Below are 16,967 nucleotides of genomic sequence, written 5' to 3' on the forward strand. Positions count from 1 at the left end.
GGAGCTTTGGAGGCCGAGGGGTGATCTTATAGAGGTTCAAAAAAATCATGAAGGGCATGGATAGGATAAATAGAGAAGGTCTTTTCCCTGGGTTGGGGAGCCCAGAACTAAAGGGTACAGGTTTAGGGTAAGAGGGGAAAGATTTAAAAGAGAATGAAGGGGCAACCTTTTCACGCAGAGGGTGGTGCCTATCCAGAGTATGAAATGAGCTGCCAGAGGAAGTGGTGAAGACTGGTACAATTGCAACATTTAAAAGGCATCTAGATTGGTATATGAGTAGGAAGGGTTTGGAGGTGCCCGAAACGTCGATTCTCCTGTTCCCTGGATGCTGCCTGACCTGCTGCGCTTTGGTGAAGACTGGTACAATTGCAACATTTAAAAGGCATCTAGATTGGTATATGAGTAGGAAGGGTTTGGAGGGATATGGGCCAAGTGCTGGCAAATGGGACTAGATTAGTTTACGATATCTGATCAGCATGGACTAGTTGGACTGAAGGGTCTGTTTCCATGCTGTACAGCTCTATGACTATATGACTCTATTACCTACATGCAAAGTGGCAGCAATATTACAATGTATGGCATTGTTGTGGTCCAAAATGCAGCTTTGACATGGAGAACAGTATTCCAAGTGGGTTATAGATGTGTCATGATGATGTGATCAGGCTGGTGCATGTCTGATGCCAGCCCCCATTGATGGACGATGCAGGCGATTGCTGCCTGAAGAGCATAGGCTGAGACTTTGGGGACTGGTGCTCAAGATGGTGGCTCAGGGGAGCAAGCAGTAAGCAGATTTTCACATCAGGAACTGTCACTGTCTCTGGAAGAACAGGAAACTGCATATAAATGGGGTAAAATTTGATACCAATGAGATGTTGATGCATGCAAATATGCCTCTAGCCACTCACTGCTGTTCAAACCTTGGCTGTAAAAACAGACCTTTTCTTTCTTGATGTCAAAAATTTTGTTCCAACCTGCCATATTATTCCAACTGATTCGCTATTCTCCACATTGTTCAGGGACTGGGAAATTTTAGCCGTATATGTCTGTTACTGGCTCCACTTGTTGCATAAAGCATTGACAGGTGACATTGTTTCCGGGTACTTCTTCCCATGCACTAGTGTCAATGTGTCCCCTTTCAACAAGGCCTTTAAACTGTTTTTAAAACATTTTCACTGTGTTCTAGCAGATCGGGTACCATACTTGTGTTTGGAAAAACGGTAGCAGCAGCTTTGGAAGCCAATTATTTGGCATAGAGATGCAGTATTTATACCAGTGAAGCTCATGAATGTAATGCTGAACGAGTTGGCTTCTTTGAGTATGTCAAAATCTATTGGCTTGTCTTTAAATTTTTCTCAGAGTATCCTGTGGTGGGCACTTTTGCAGATTCTTCACAGATCTCTTACAGTTCCATCAAAGGTCACCAGACGGGAACAATGATGCAAACCACGCAGTTAAACCTAATTAACTTTGCCTTCTCCTGTGGCTTCCGGAGAGCTTTTAATTAGGCTGCTTTGTTAGTGTGATTGAATATTAATTATTTAAAAGGAAGTTTGAATCTATAACATGTGATGAAAGCAACTTAATCATATACCGTCAGCATTTTGAACATGAATTTGACGAGCAAATTTAAGCCTAGTTCTTTTAACAAAAGATATGACAATGGCTTGCTGTGAATATTTATCTGTGCTTGTTGCATGTTGTTTATTTTTCTTTTTATACATTAAATCTTAATCGTTGTGAGGAAATCAATGAACACTGGGGAGGTAGTGGGAGATTAAATGCAGACTAATATGGTATCCATACATTTAAAAAGTGACAAAACAAAGTCAGCACCTGACTCATTAGCCTTCACTGCAATTCTGTATAAAATAATGAAATCAATTATCAGGCTTATCTGTGCAATGACATAGCTAACAACAGTCAACCTAGCTTCAGATAGGAAAAGATTCAGTTTGATCGATCTCCTTGATTTCTCTGAGGAGGTGGCAACTCAATTCGATACAGTAAAACTAAAAGTAATGCTGTGTGAGTAGAATTCTAAATGTATCTGTTATTATACCATATCAAAAATGATTCATGACTAATAATAGTGCATGTGTAAGCATTGGTCATAGGGATGTAAACAACAGACTAGAATTTGTAAGGCGTCATGCATTTATCCCTGGTACAAAGGGTTGCCTAGGTATCCAATTTAACAACAGATGTGTAATACACACCAGAGATGTACTGCCCATTACATGAGTAATGACAGGAAAAAGCATCTAGGAATAGAACTAGGAAAAGGACTTTAGTATTAATTTGTGCAAATGGAAAGGTACTGTTTGTGCCAGACCGTTCATGCATAATATGAGCTCTTTGACAGAACATTCGATTGTTTTATGCATGAGTTTGAGAGTTTGTTAACTCATCTATGTTCATCATACTTGATTAGTGATGTCTGGGTGATGACTCACAGTTAAAGTAAAAAAAAAATTCTAGTTGGTATCAGAAGCTGAGTTGAAAGCATGAGTATGAGCATTTCCTGATGACATAACTAGTTTAAAACTTCTGTAAAGGAACCTGATACACATTTAGAAATTATTGCACTGATCTGATATTGTGAAGACATATGGTCGACCAGCAAATGTACAATACCGTGTTCAGGAAAATATGGGCCAATTGAATCCTATTCACAAACCCTTCAAGGGAGGCCTCTACAAATAAAGTAAATCTGTGAAAACAATATATAAGAAGCTGACAGAAATGAAATTATTCTTCTCTGTTGGATCACAGAGCTGAATACAATTGACTGTCCTTACCTGATCCAGACCCGATCGTTTCATCTTCTTTCCCAACTTCACTCTTAGAATGGAAAATCAATGGGAGGCAATCAGGAATTAATTTACTGTGATGCCAACAGAACCAATTTATATCCTATCATTAAGTAAAATGTGGACAATTAATCCTTAAAATTTCATTGAATCATTCAAAGTTAAGACTTTGGGATTATGTAGAAACATAGAAAATAAGACCCAGAGTTAGCCATTTATTCAATCAAGCCAGCTCTATCATTTAACATGATCATGGCTCATGCTCGAACGATGACATTTTCCCACTCTCTCCCCATACCTTGCCTCCTTTAGTGCGGAGAAATCAATTTGTTTTTCAAAATATACTCGGTGAATTGGCCTCCACAACCTTCTGTTTTAGAGAATTCCACAGGGTCACCACCCTCTGAGTAAATAAATTCCTCCTCATGGAGGTCTTAAGTGGTCTACCTCATTCCCTGTGATCATTACCTCTTGTTGTAAACTCCCAGCCATGAGTACATCAGTCTATCCAGACCTGTCAGAATTTTATGTGCTTCAGTAAGAGCCCTTCTCATTTTTCTAAACTTCAGTGAATACTGGCCTCGTTGAACTAGTCGCTCCTCATATGAAAGAACTGCCATCACAGAAACCAGACTGGTGAACATGTGCTGAACTCCAACTGATGACAAACGCATCATTTCTGAAGGAAGGGGACTGATACTGCACACGATACTGTTGGGGCTGTCTCACCAAGGCTCTGTTCAGCTGGAGTGAGAGCCCCTTACTCCTATACTCAAATCCTGTTGCAATGAAGATCAACATACACTTGCCTTCCTAACTGTGACCTGAACCTGCATGATTGCTTTCAGGAGATGGTGTAAAAGGCTACAGAGGTCCCTTTGTACATCAACATTTCCCAATCCATTGTCAGCTAAATAATACTCCATCATTCTAATTGCCCTACTGAAGTGGATAATTTTGCATTTACCCACATTATACAGGAATTGCCTAAATCACTTTCCTCTTTACTGCAATTCCTCTGAGTTTCCTCATCAAGAAAATTGAACATATTACATTTAAGCCCTTCATCCAAATTATTGATATACTTTGTGAAGGGTCCAAGCACTGATCCTTGTGGTACCCCACTAGTCAACACCTCCGCCTCCAAAAAAGCCACATTATTCCTACTGTCCGTTTCCTATCTGATAAAAAAACTCTCAATCCATGTCAGTATACTAGCCCACTCTCATATCCTTTAATTTTGTACACTGAACTCTTCTGAGGGACTTTATCAAAATTTGAAAGTTCAAATGCATGATGTCCACTAGTTCTCCCCTTTCAATTCTAATAGCTGCAGCTTCAGAAACTTTAGTCCATTTGTCAGACATGATATCTCTTACATAAATCCAAACTGATTTTGTCTAATCGCATTAAATTTTTCTAAATGCCTTGTTATTACTTACTTTATAATAGTCACGAGCATTTTACCTATTACTGATTTTAGGCCAACTTATCTGCAAGTCGCTACCTTCTCCTTTCTTTGAATACAGAATAATCTCGGTATCCCAACATCAATTATCCGAAGTTTGGATTAACCGAACAAAATCTCAAGGTCCCGTAAAAATGTAATTAAATTCACATAAAAGCACAGCAAGAGCAGGCAGCCTGGGCAGGCGGTGGGATCAGGAACAGGGTCGCCAAGGGATCCCTGCTCATACTATTGCTGTCACCACGAGAACCATGTTCCTGCTATTGCCCCCCCGCCTCAGGAACCCTGTTCCTGATATTGCCCTGAACATGGGAACCCTGTTCCTGATATTGCCGCCGCCTCGGGAACCGTGTTCCTGCTATTGCCCCCCGCCTCAGGAACCCTGTTCCTGCTATTGCCCCCCGCCATGGGAACCCTGTTGTTCTGCAGTATGGCTACGTTTGCCATCCTCCTGGAGGTACTGAGATAGAATATACAGAAATTTGGATGATGACAACCAATGAATCCACAATCTCCACATTACCTCTTTAAGTGCCCTTGGACAACATATTTGAGTGCTGAAGATTTATCTGCTCTCAGTCCTGGAAATTTCTCCAGTACAGAGGAACCTCAATGATCTGAAGGACCCAGGTGGGGAGCATTTTGTTCGATTAATCGAATTCCGGAAGCCAGATAACATAGTTTAGCCAAGCATCGGGACATAGCGATCTTGCTGGATAATCCAGTATTTAGATAATCGAATGCCAGTTAATGAAGGTTCCTCTGTACTTGTTTCTTTTTTTGCCTTATACAAATTCCTTTTTCCTTGATTTCCCAGTATTAATGGAAAGTTATGTTTTGTATTTCTTCAGTGTAAAAGAACTGAAGTAGTTGTTTAATTGTACTGCAATTGAGAGAAAAACAGTAAGAAATGAACTGGGAAACTTTAAAATAGGCTGACAAAGTCACCTGACCTAAAACTAGCCAAACTCACAGGAATACACAATGGAATGTTTAATGGTTGAGACCTACTATTACACCTGAGAAAAGAGAATCTACAGTTTGGGAAAAGGGAATCACCAGGTTGATTGTTTGGGTATTAAAATTCATTATCTAGACAGTATCGCTCCCAATGACACCTTCAAATGTTTCTGTTTGGGGATAAAAGTTCTTGATTGCATATAGTGCTGGATCAGATATTTTAATTCTGAACTTTTCTTTCGAAAAGGAGGATTAAGCCTCATCCCACAACCCGACTGGCACTCTCACCACTTCATTCCCAGTGTGAATGATGGACCACTAACATTGGTTGTCCCCATAAGAGGTCAACATTCAGATTGTCACCCATTAAACTTTACCGTGGTCTCAGGAAGACTTTAAGTGAATGGAAGTACTGGACATTTAGAGAATGGATGACAAGAGTAGATCCACCCAAAGAAACTCTTGGAAATACTGACTGGAACCAATATTTCATCGGAGGGATGGACCGACATTCAGACCCTCAACCTGAGCTACAAGTCTTCTGAAAACCCACTAATTTCATTGGAGGTTCTGGGACAATATAGCAAATAATTGAAGGGAAACCACTGTCTTAACTTTCTATCTCTGAAGAATTTGACAAGCAGTTTCTGGATGAACTGCTGCAGATATCTTGGTGGTGATATCTTGGGGACAGTCCCCATCACATTGAAGGAGTTGTTGGATGTATTAGAATGTTTGAAGGTGGTTAAATCTCCTAGTCCTGACCAGTTATATTCAAGAACATTGCAAAAGGCGAGAGAAGAAATTTTGGAGTCCTGGATGATATTTTTGCATCATTGTTTGCCACAGGTGAGGTCCCAGAAGACTGGAGGCTAGTGAATGTTTTGCCCTTATTTAAGAAGCGCTGCAAAGACAAGTCTAGAAACTACAGATGGAGATGACCAAAAGCCAATGTGCTGGTGTGGGAGCAGGGTAAGTTACTGTAATGGGTAAGTTACTTGAGAAAATTCTGAGAGATAAGATAGACATGCATTTGGAAAGACAGGGTTTAGTTAGGAGAAGCCAGCATGACTGTGTGTGTGGGAGATCCTGCTTAGCAAATTTGGTAGTGTTCTTTGACAACATTACCGGGAAAGTTGATGAGGGCAGGGCAGTCTATATGGAATTCACTAAAGCCTAGGGTAAGATTCCACATGGTAGGCTGCTCTGGAAGGTTAGATCACATAGGGAGCTTGCAAAATTGGATGCAAAATTAGCTTGATGGTAGGAAGCAGAGGGTAATAGTGGAAGGATGCTTGTTGGCCTGTGATTCGTGGAGTACCTCGGGGTCAGTGCTGGGCCCATTACTGTTTGTCATCTATATCAATGATTTGGATGAGAACATACAAGGCATGATTCGTAAGTTTGCTGATGGCACTGAAATAGGCAGGATCATGGACAGTGAGGAAGGTTATTAGAAATTGCAGCAAGATCTGGATCAGCTGGGGAAGTGGGCCAAGAAATGGCAAATGGAGTTAACATAGATAAGCGTGAGGTCTTGTATTTTGGAAAGTCAAATCAAGATCGGAGTTTCATGGTGAATGATAGGGCCTTAAGGAGTGTAGTGGAACAGAGGGGCCTTCAAGTTCTCTGAAAGTGGAGTGTCAGGTAGACAGGGCAGTGAAGAAGTCTTTGGGCATACTGACCTTCATCAGTCAAGGCACTGAGCATAGAAGTTGAGAAGTTATGTTGCAGTTATACAGTTTTAATGTCATAAATTTAGACTACTTAGTAATGTAGCTGGTCCCACTTGTCATTGATAATCAGTTAATTCTATTAATTTCAGAAGAATGACACAGGCCACATGCACTTATTGTTTAACATTTCTCTAGTTTGGAGACTGCAATGGTATCTAATGAATTTTATGGATATGTTTGCACAACAGAATGTATTTTGCTGCCAATATATTCATGGTAGGTTTACCACATGACCTCTATTTGGGGCGACCCTGCTCCCACACCAGCACATTGACTATTGGTCATCTCCATCCACTTACCTTTGCTGGGATGGAATTCAATCTCTTTGATGGAATTAAAAAGTTTTTTTAAGAATAAGTGGGTTTGGAAGTGACTAATGGGGATGAAAATTACTGAAACTAATGGTGTTTGTGGAATCTAGTCTGAACTTGCTGATTACTGCACTTACCTGCAGTGTTTTAGGCTATAAGCAAACAACTCCCTTGATGACGAGCTTGTTGGCATTTTTTTATGATAATACCTCATTAAAAGCTCTCTTTACAAAAGTTTGGGGACTTAATTGTAACTTCTGACACAGAGTTTACAAGTCTTAATCAATCTTTCAGCTTTGCTTCTCTTTTGGGGTTTAGATCTTCATCAGCGTCTCTTGACTGAATTACCTTAGTGTAGCTCTCTGCCACCTATCCGCTATTAATGCATTTTCAACCAATTTGATTCATTTCATCTCACAGCGAGATTTTCTGATGGCCTCACATTAGTTCTTCAAAAGGTTCATATAATAGTCAAGTGCCTCCTTCCCAAAATGATTTGATGGAACATAAACACAGCACCTTTACCTAATTTCTAGGTGTCATGAGCACACTCTTCCATTCCTCTGGTCAATTTCAACTGAATTAACATTCCCTAAATAATTGTCAGTTGACCACAGTCAATTATACTTTATATTTAATTTTGTCAACATGAAGACAAGCAGGAGAAACATCTTTTTTTTCTCATGTGTGAAATCTCCAATATTTTTACTTGATTTAAAGACAATTAGCACTTCTTTTTATAAAAATTACCCAAATATGACTTACCTCAATTTCTCAGATTGTTTTGCCTTGAATAATAACACCCTTCATTTCACATATTTTCATGAATCTCAAATATGCAAGTATTTGTTATTTCACATGTGAAGGATATTTGAGAGCTATACTTTATCATCTGCACTTTAATGGTAATCTCATAATGGTGTGCAACTCAGTGATGAACTTTGTGTTCACTTTTCTGACTCAGGATCCTCAGTGAGGCGTGCAGTCACTGCTGCATTTTTGACAGGAGAATACAGTGGGTGGAGGATTTGCTGGTCTCTGTTTTCTCTAAGTTCTCTTCTCTGCTAACATTTTTTAAAAAAATGAGTCATTAGATGTGGGTGTCTGTGGGTAGGCCAGCATCTAGTGTCCATCTCTAATTGTCCTGATGGCAGTTAAACATCAATACATTGGTGTGGGCCTGGACTCACATGTAGGCTGCACCAGGTCAGGACAACAGATTTTCTCCCCTAAAGGACATTAGTAAACCAGATTGGTTTTCCTGATCATTGACAATGGTTTCATAATCATCATTAAACCATTGATTGCAGATTTTTAAATTGAATTTGAATTCTACTATCTACCATGATGGGATTTGAACCCATGTCTCCTTTATATTAGCTGAGTTTTTAGCTTAATAGCCACTAGACTATTGCCTCCTCAGAAATATTCACTTTCTCTTTACCTCTGTCAATACCCAACCTCCAGAAATCACAACCTTCAGTAGCTGTCTCCCAGTTTTTAGGATCCATGGCAACCACATGCATCTCATTTGCAAGGTTTCTAGTAGTAGATATCTAGAAGTCCAGTGGTTTGTGACCCAGTGGCCAGTTGACTGTTCAGAAGACAGTTGGATATGCAGCTGTCATCTGCTGTCAGACAAATCCACACTACATCATGGTGTGAAATCCATCTGGTGGATTCACTGCTACTATACTCTTTCCTGGTAGGGAATCTAATGGTCTAGCACTGTACAGGAAAATCAACATGATGTCTATTAAGATAAACTCCTGTCTTAAACAAAATACAGTTTTGTTTCTGCATGTAAGCAATTAGTCGCAAGTTACTTAGGTATCATCAACATTGCTTTAGTGATTTGATTTGATATGACTGTTGTCACATGTACCTAAGTACAGTGAAAAATCTTTCTTTTGCGAGCAGTACAAACAGATCATAACAAACAAGAACACTCAGAGCTTGGCATGCAATGCTATGGCTACACAGGACAACTTTAGATTTAAAATTAGAGAGGTTCAGTAAGCAGTCTGACAACAGCAAGGAAGAAACTGTCTTGAACCTGGTGGTGTGTGTGCTCAAGCTTCTGTAGGTGGGAAAAGAGTATTACCAGGGTGGCAGGGCTTTTGGTAATGTTGTCAGCCTTTACCCAGCAATGAGAAGTATAAGAAAGTCCATAGATAGGAGGTTGGCTTCCCTGATGGTCTAGGCTATACACACAACGTTCTGTATTTTCTTATCATCCTGGACAGTTGCTGTGACAAGCTATTACGCACCCAAATATAATGCTTTTTTTTGGTGCATCTGTAAATGTTGGTGAGGGTCCTTATGGACATGCTGAATTTCCTAAGGAAGAAGACGCATTGTTGTGCCTTCTTGACCACCACCTCAACCTGGGAGGTCCAGGTCCTGAGACTGTGTGGGAAAGCTAGTTGATAAGTCTTCAGTGTCCAAAACTGTTCCCACTTCTGGATCCATGTTGCTTCATCATATTTAATGTGCTTAATGCATTCCTCAACATGAACTTTATCAGAACCTTACCAATATGCAACAGCTTCCCCGAAGTGTTTTCTTCCCCCTTATTAACATTGTGCCTTTGTGTATCTGATTACATTTATTAATATCCATCCACCCTCAACTCTGTAATTCACAAATTCAGGAGGTCTGGAGGTTTCACTATTCTCCTGGAATGCATTCTTTTCAAAATAGGAAGATTGGTAGATATCTGGGTTGAAGACTGTTAACTGGATTCTGTCCTTGACAGTGAGAGTCTGTAAATCTCTTTAAACTGAAAGACATTTTACATGTTAGCTTGAGGATATCTTTGCTGCTGAAGTTTACAATCGCTCCATTGTAATGGGGTGGTATGGTGGCTCAGTAGTTAGCACTGTTGCCTCACAATGCCAGTGACCCGGGTTCGATTCCAGCATTGAGCGACTGTCTGCATGGAGTTTGCACATTCTCCCCATGTCTGTGTAAGTTTCCTCTGGATACTCCAGTTTCCTCCCAAAGCCCAAGGATGTGCAGGTTAGGTGAATTGACTAGGCTAAATTGTCCAGAGTGTTCAGGGATGTATAGGTTCAGTGCATTAGTCAGGGAGAAATGTTGAGTAATAGGGTAGGAACATGGGTCTGGATGGGTTACTGTTTAGAGGGTTGGTGTGGACTTGCTTGGCTGAAGAGCCTCTTTCTAAACTGTAGGGATTCTATGTAATATCTGGAGAGCCTTTGATCTCATGTCCTTCTTTCCAATGGATGGCTGTCCAATTGAAACAGATACTTCTTTTGTGCTAATTTCAGGAGCAGGAAATCTTTTAATTTTTGTGAGCATCATCGATCTCCCAACAGGTCAATTTCTTCTTGACATCATCCTGAGACTCTGAACCAGACAATTTTGTCCTGATCATGTCTTGTATCAGTGAACAACATTGGTCATTCCTTCATTGTCTTTGTTACAGTAATTGCAACATTGATTAATCTAACATGTTCACTTCCTCAATGGGACTAATTGAAGACTAGTTCTTACTTGGCATGATCTCTACTCCTGATATTGATGATTCTTCCTGGTAAGACAGATGAACAAAACATTTTGCTTGAACTTATATCAGCACCATTCAATAGTCATGAAGCTGTCTCCACTGTTTGTTCATCAGGCCGTAGTCTGAATTATATCAGTTGAGAATTCATCAATAAACTCAAGTGGAATATACTTATTCTTGTTATTTTACTATTAACATTTCCTCACAAAATTTGCTGGCCTTTGCAGTCTGCACCCTCCCTGGTGCTGATAGGATTGGCAAACATTTCTTCTAATCCTGTATAGTGCAGATTTCCATTTTGCTGCCAGTATGAAACAACTGCTTTTATGCCAACATATTTAATCGAAATCAATTCTGTCTTTTGGTCTGTTATGTCGAGAGTATGTTGTCCGGGTCTCGCCACCTCATAGGGGAGTGTGCTGAAGTTGCGGATGTGGTAGATTTGCAGCTTCAAGTCCTCAATTAGATTGTTGTTGTTGTTTTCCACTCCTTCACTTTGTTCCAACGTTACAGCTGTAGCTTTTTCGATGTGCTTGCTGTATTCTATGTCGAGTGACAGATCGCTGATGGTTCTGAAGCCTAGAAATGTGAAACTATCAACAATTTGCAGGGCAATGTTGTCAATGCCAATTGATGGCCATATGGCAACATCCAGGACCATGATATTTGTCTTCCTGATACTGTTGTGCCAACATTCCCTTTAACCTGTTATTCTCAACAGAAGAATATATTTTAAGAAACATCTTCTTTAAATGTAACTCTATCTCCTTTGCTAAGTTGAAAACTAAGCCGGGGGAAAAGATCAGTTAAAATAAGGAATAAGTGTAACAGCCATATTGGAGCTCCCCTGTAAAAGCAGAGTCAGACTGATTTAATTGGCAATGTTACTGCTTCTTCGATTCTTGCTAGATTTTGCTGTAGGACTCAGGATCCAACTGTTGTAACAAGAAAAGAACTACTGTCATCGGAAGCAGCTCAGTAATCAACCAGGAGGTGCCCTCCTAATTCATTGCATTCACTTGTCATTTGAATAAGAATGGTAAACAGGCTTCATTATATTTCTGGCAGGTCTGTAACCTCTGTTGCCCCATCCGAAAAAAACTGGGTTCTGTTGAAGCAGCTTGGCGGTCATGGTGGGGTACAGGGTGAAAGTGAGGACTGCAGATGCCAGAGATTAGAGACAAGATTAGAGTAGTGCTGGGAAGGTACAGCAGGTCAGGCAGCATCTGGGAAGCAGGAAAATCGACGTTTCGGTGCTGGGATCCCAAACTATGAGGTTGGAAGCTGTGGGTGGAAGATCTCTTGAGGTGATGAGGTTGTGTATGATCTGGGAGATTTAGATTTAGATTTAGATCTTAGATTTAGATTATTTACAATATGGAAACAGGTCCTTCGACCCAACAAGTTCACACCGACTTACCGAAGCGCAACCCCCAAGACCCATTCCCCTGTATTTACCCCTTCACCCAACACTGCCATGGTCGAGGGGGCAGCAGGTGGAGGTGTCTTCAAGTTGGCGTCTGGCTTCAGAGATGTAGAGGTCGGTATGCCAAACTACCACTGCGCCCCCTTTATCTGCTGGTTTTATGGTGAGGTTGGGATTGGAGCAGAGGGAGTGGAGGGCTGCGCATTGCGAGGGTGAGAGGTTGGAGTGGGGGAGGGGGGTAGACAGTTTGAGGCAGTTAATGTCTCGGCAGCAGTTGGAAATGAAGAGATCGAGGGTGGGTAATAGACCAGCATGGGGTGTCCAGGTGGATGGAGTGTGTTGGAGGCAGGTGAAGGGGTCCTCTGAGGGTGGGTGGGAGTCCTGATTGAAAAAGGAGGCGGAGGAGGAATAAGTGTTTGACGTCACGACACTTATTGAATTAGTTGATGTGTAGAAGGAGGGGAATGAAGGTAAGGCCTTTGCTGAGGACTGATCGTTCATCCTCAGTGAGGAGGAGGTCTGGGGGGATGGTGAAAACTCAGCAGGGCTGGGAACGAGGACCTGGGGTAGGTGTGGAGTTAGGAGTGGGGGTGGAGACTGTAACTGGAATGAGAGTGGTGGTAGGGGGAATGGAGGTGCAGTTATTTGCAGAGGTGATGTTCTCCTCGGGGTTCTGGAGGGTAAGGGTGGTGACAGTGGGATCCATGGGGGCTGTGGACTGCATAGCGTCGGTGGTGACGTGGGGGGGGACCAGAAGTGACGAAACATGCGGAGTGGGTCATGTTGAAGGGGGCGGAAGTGGCTGTGGTAGTGGTCGTGAAGGGGGCAGAAGTTACTGGATGCGTGGTGTGGCTGATGCCAGAGGCAGCAGCAGCAACAACGGGAGGGACTGAAGTGTATTCTCAGTTAGGCCTCGCATTGGTCCCGGCGGTGGTGGATCTCGTGGTGATTGTGGCGGCGGTTGGTAGTCCGGTGGTTTGGACGGCAGTTGTCTGGTTGGCGGTCGTGAAGGTGGCATGAGCGGCCGTGGCTGCAAGCTGCCGGTTGGTGGGGGCGAAAGTGACGTCATCGATCGCCATGGTGATGGTGGCTGTCTCGGCCTCGTGGCTAATGGCAGCTGGGGGAAGCTTCTGGAATGTTTGAGGAGTGCTGGTTATTGAAGTGGGTATATAAACGTTTGTTGTACTTACAGTTTTTGATGTTTGAAATGGTGTAGAAATACAGTTTGTTGAGAGTATGAATTCTTCTTAGGATATAATACGCAGGGGTCCTTTTGCAGTTCTGAGACAGTGTAGCCCTCAGTTGAGGCATAGTTGACTGTAGAGAGGTTAGGTGCTGGTGCATTGCTGCGAGTGTGGAGTGGACATCCTGAAGGAGAACTGTTGCTAGTGGTTTTGAATTTGTAGCCTGTACTGATTGTCCTGTTCGGATCCAAACCTTGCTGGTCTGAATGTAGTCTGGAGTCCATGTGGGATCAGTTGGTTTCAGAGGCAGGCACTGAGGAAGCAGCTGTGGCTGTGGTAACGAGTCTGTTTCAGTACATGATTGAAGAGCTTCAGGGCAGGGGAGATGACCTGGGGGTTGCTTCTTCAAGGTAGGCATCCTTGCAAGAGGATTCGCAGTAAGGTTAAAATCAACTAGGTGAAAGTAAGGACTACAGATGCTGGAGATTAGAGTCAAGATTAGAGTGGTGCTGGAAAAGCACAGCAGGTCAGGCAGCATCTGAGGAGCAGGAAAATCGATGTTTCGGGCAGGAGTGCTTCATCAAGAATGAGGCTGGGAGCCTCGGGGGTGAAGAGATAAATGGGAGGGGAGTGGGGCTGGGAAGAGGTTGAGAGTGCAATTGGTGGATGGAGGAAGGGGTAAAGGTGATAGGTCGAAGAGGAGGGTGAAGCAGATAGGTGGGAAGGAAGATTGACAGGTGGGACAGATCATGAAAATGGTACTGAACTGGAAGATTGGAAGTCGGGTAAGCTGGAGGGGGGAAGGGAAATGAGGAAACTGATTAAGTCCACATTGATGCCATGGAGTTGAAGGGCTCCGAGACAGAAGAGGTGTTCTTCCTTGAGGCATCGGGTGATGAGGGAGTGGCAGTGGAGGAGACCCAGGACCTGCATGTCCTCAGCAGAGTGGAGTGGGAGTTGAAGTGTTCGGCCACGGGGCGGTGAGGTTGATTAGTGCGTGTGTCCCAGAGATGTTCCCTAAAGCGCTCTGCAAGAAGGCATCCAGTCTCCCCAATGTAAAGGAGACTGCATTGGGAGCAACGGATACAATAAATGACATTGGTGGAAGTACAGGTGAAATTTTGATGAATGTAGAAGGCTCCTTTGGGGCCTTGGATGGAGGTGAGGGGGGGAGGTTTGGGCACAGGTTTTGCAATTCCTGCGGTGGCAGGGAAAGGTGTCAGGAGGGGAGGCTGGGTTGTTGGGGAGCGTGAACCTGACCAGGTAGTCATGGAGGAAACGGTCTTTGCAGAAAGCTGATGGGATGGGGAGGGAAAAATATCCCTGGTGGGGTCCGTTTGTAGGTGGCAGAAATGTTGACGGATGATGCGGTTTGTGAGGAGGTTGGTGGAGTGGAAGGTGAGGACCAAGGGGGTTCTGACCTTTTGTGGTTGGAGGAGTAGGGTTTGAGGGCAGAGGTGCGGGATGTGGATGAGATGCGCTGAAGGGCATCTTTAACCACGTGGGAGGGGAAATTATGGTCTTTAAAGAAGGAGACCATCTGGTGAGTTCTGTGGTGCTGGGGTACAGCCATTGTGAGGTGCACTCAGATAATGGAGAAAGCAATTTGAAAATCACAAGGATGTAGCTGGATGGTCCCTTTTCATGTCTCTACAGGGACATTGGGTCAGCTTTCCCTGACAGTGGCTGCTCTCTGGACCATGAGCCTACGTGATGTCAGTAACATGGGTTCAATTCCCACTCTGGCTGAGGTTACCATGAAGGACTCTCCATTTTAGTGTCTCCCTTTGCCAGATGCCTGGTGATGCTCAGGTTAAACCAGCACCAGTTATCTCACCCTAATATGAGAGAAACCCTGTGCCACTAGGACAGTGCGGTGAAGCAGCTTCAGAAATAATGTAATTTATTTCAAATGCAAGCAATTTTAACCAGTCTTCCATTTTTTTTAAATCAAACCTGACTTACTCACAATTTGGAACTTCTACATTGAACCTGACCATAGCAGGACTCAACATTAAGGAATTCGACCTACCTAGATCCTTGCTCACAATTTTGAATATAGTCTGGTCAAAATAGTCCTGAGCATTTCAGAATAATGTTTCTGAAAGAAACGTCACAATGTTTCTGAATGATCTAGCTAAATTTAAAATAATCTATCCCATGAAAAGTTCACGAAATAGCACTTTTAAACCATTTGTTTTACTACATGCTAACCTATAATATAGATTACTAAATGCTAAGACTTCCAGCATTTCTGCAGAAACAATATTAAAGGGCCAGATTTTACCACAGTGTTTAGATTCTCCTCAGGATCACATTGGGGTGGAGGGGGAAGGTTCACACTTGCCAGAAGTGCACCTCCCAAAGCAACCTTGCCAGAGGCAACTTTCCATTTGGCTACCTCCTGTCTCGCCCAGTAAGGAAATGGGCAGGTTTCTAATGTTGCCAGCCTAATCACCAAGTTTATGACGGAGGGCAAGGACAGCAGGTTAGGAAGCATCTGAGGAGCAGGAGAGTCGAGTTATAAGGCATAATCCCTTCATCAGGCTTATGCCTTATAACTCGACTCTCCTGCTCCTTGGATGCTGCCTAACCGGTTGTGCTTTTCCAGTGCCACACTTTTTGACTCTGATCTCCAGCATCTGCAGTCCTCACTTGCTCCAAGTTACTGATGCATGTTGGAATCTGTGAGGATGCCTCAACATAGAAGTGTTATTGCAAGAGAAAGACCAATTAAAAATTTAAGAAGGATAAAGTCCTTAGACCCCCAGAATGGAGGTGAAACTCTCTGCAGGAATTATTAGGGCCAGGGGTATGACCACTCCTGCTAGCTGATCCATCAGTGAGACATGAAGCTCCTGGCTACGATAAGCCACTGACCTATCACAAAGAGGTCATCTTCCCTGAGTTTGTGATGTCTGCAGGACAGTGAGCTTCTGTTAGTCTAGCCTTGTATCTCACTGTTTTGTGTGTCCCAATCAGAAGCTAGATACTCACCAGTATAATCGTTGTGGAATATGCTTGCCTTTTCATCATATCGTGGTATAATCCCTTGTTTTCTTTGTGGAGATTGGGGGATGTCTTGTTAATGATTTTCAAAATTCATATGCTGGCACTTAATTGACAATAAAGACCACGTAATGCACTTATTTAACAAAAGACTTTTTGTTCTCAGTGCAATGGCACAAATTTGTGTGAATCCTGAGGTGGAAAGAAAGGAATGCCAATATTATATATGAGGTACTGTTGTATATTCAGTACTTCCAATGTCAATATTAGGAAGTTGGCATTGGTAGTGTGGGGAAAGACGACCTTATTGGAATGAATTTGCTTATTTTTATTTGAAGGCAAAGTGTCCACTTGCTACCTGCCTCATTTAAATATTGATAGGATTTGAATTTACATTCATCCTCTATGAAACATCCTCTGACAACAGGAAGAAGGGGGAGGTAATGTATGATAATGACATTCAAAGAAAGACTATTGCAGAACTCATTGCAGGTTGTTCTATTGTACTTGCCAGAGTGCAGCATCAGTCAC

The sequence above is a fragment of the Chiloscyllium plagiosum genome, chromosome 32, assembly GCF_004010195.1.
Source record: "Chiloscyllium plagiosum isolate BGI_BamShark_2017 chromosome 32, ASM401019v2, whole genome shotgun sequence".
NCBI classification, from domain to species: domain Eukaryota; kingdom Metazoa; phylum Chordata; class Chondrichthyes; order Orectolobiformes; family Hemiscylliidae; genus Chiloscyllium; species Chiloscyllium plagiosum.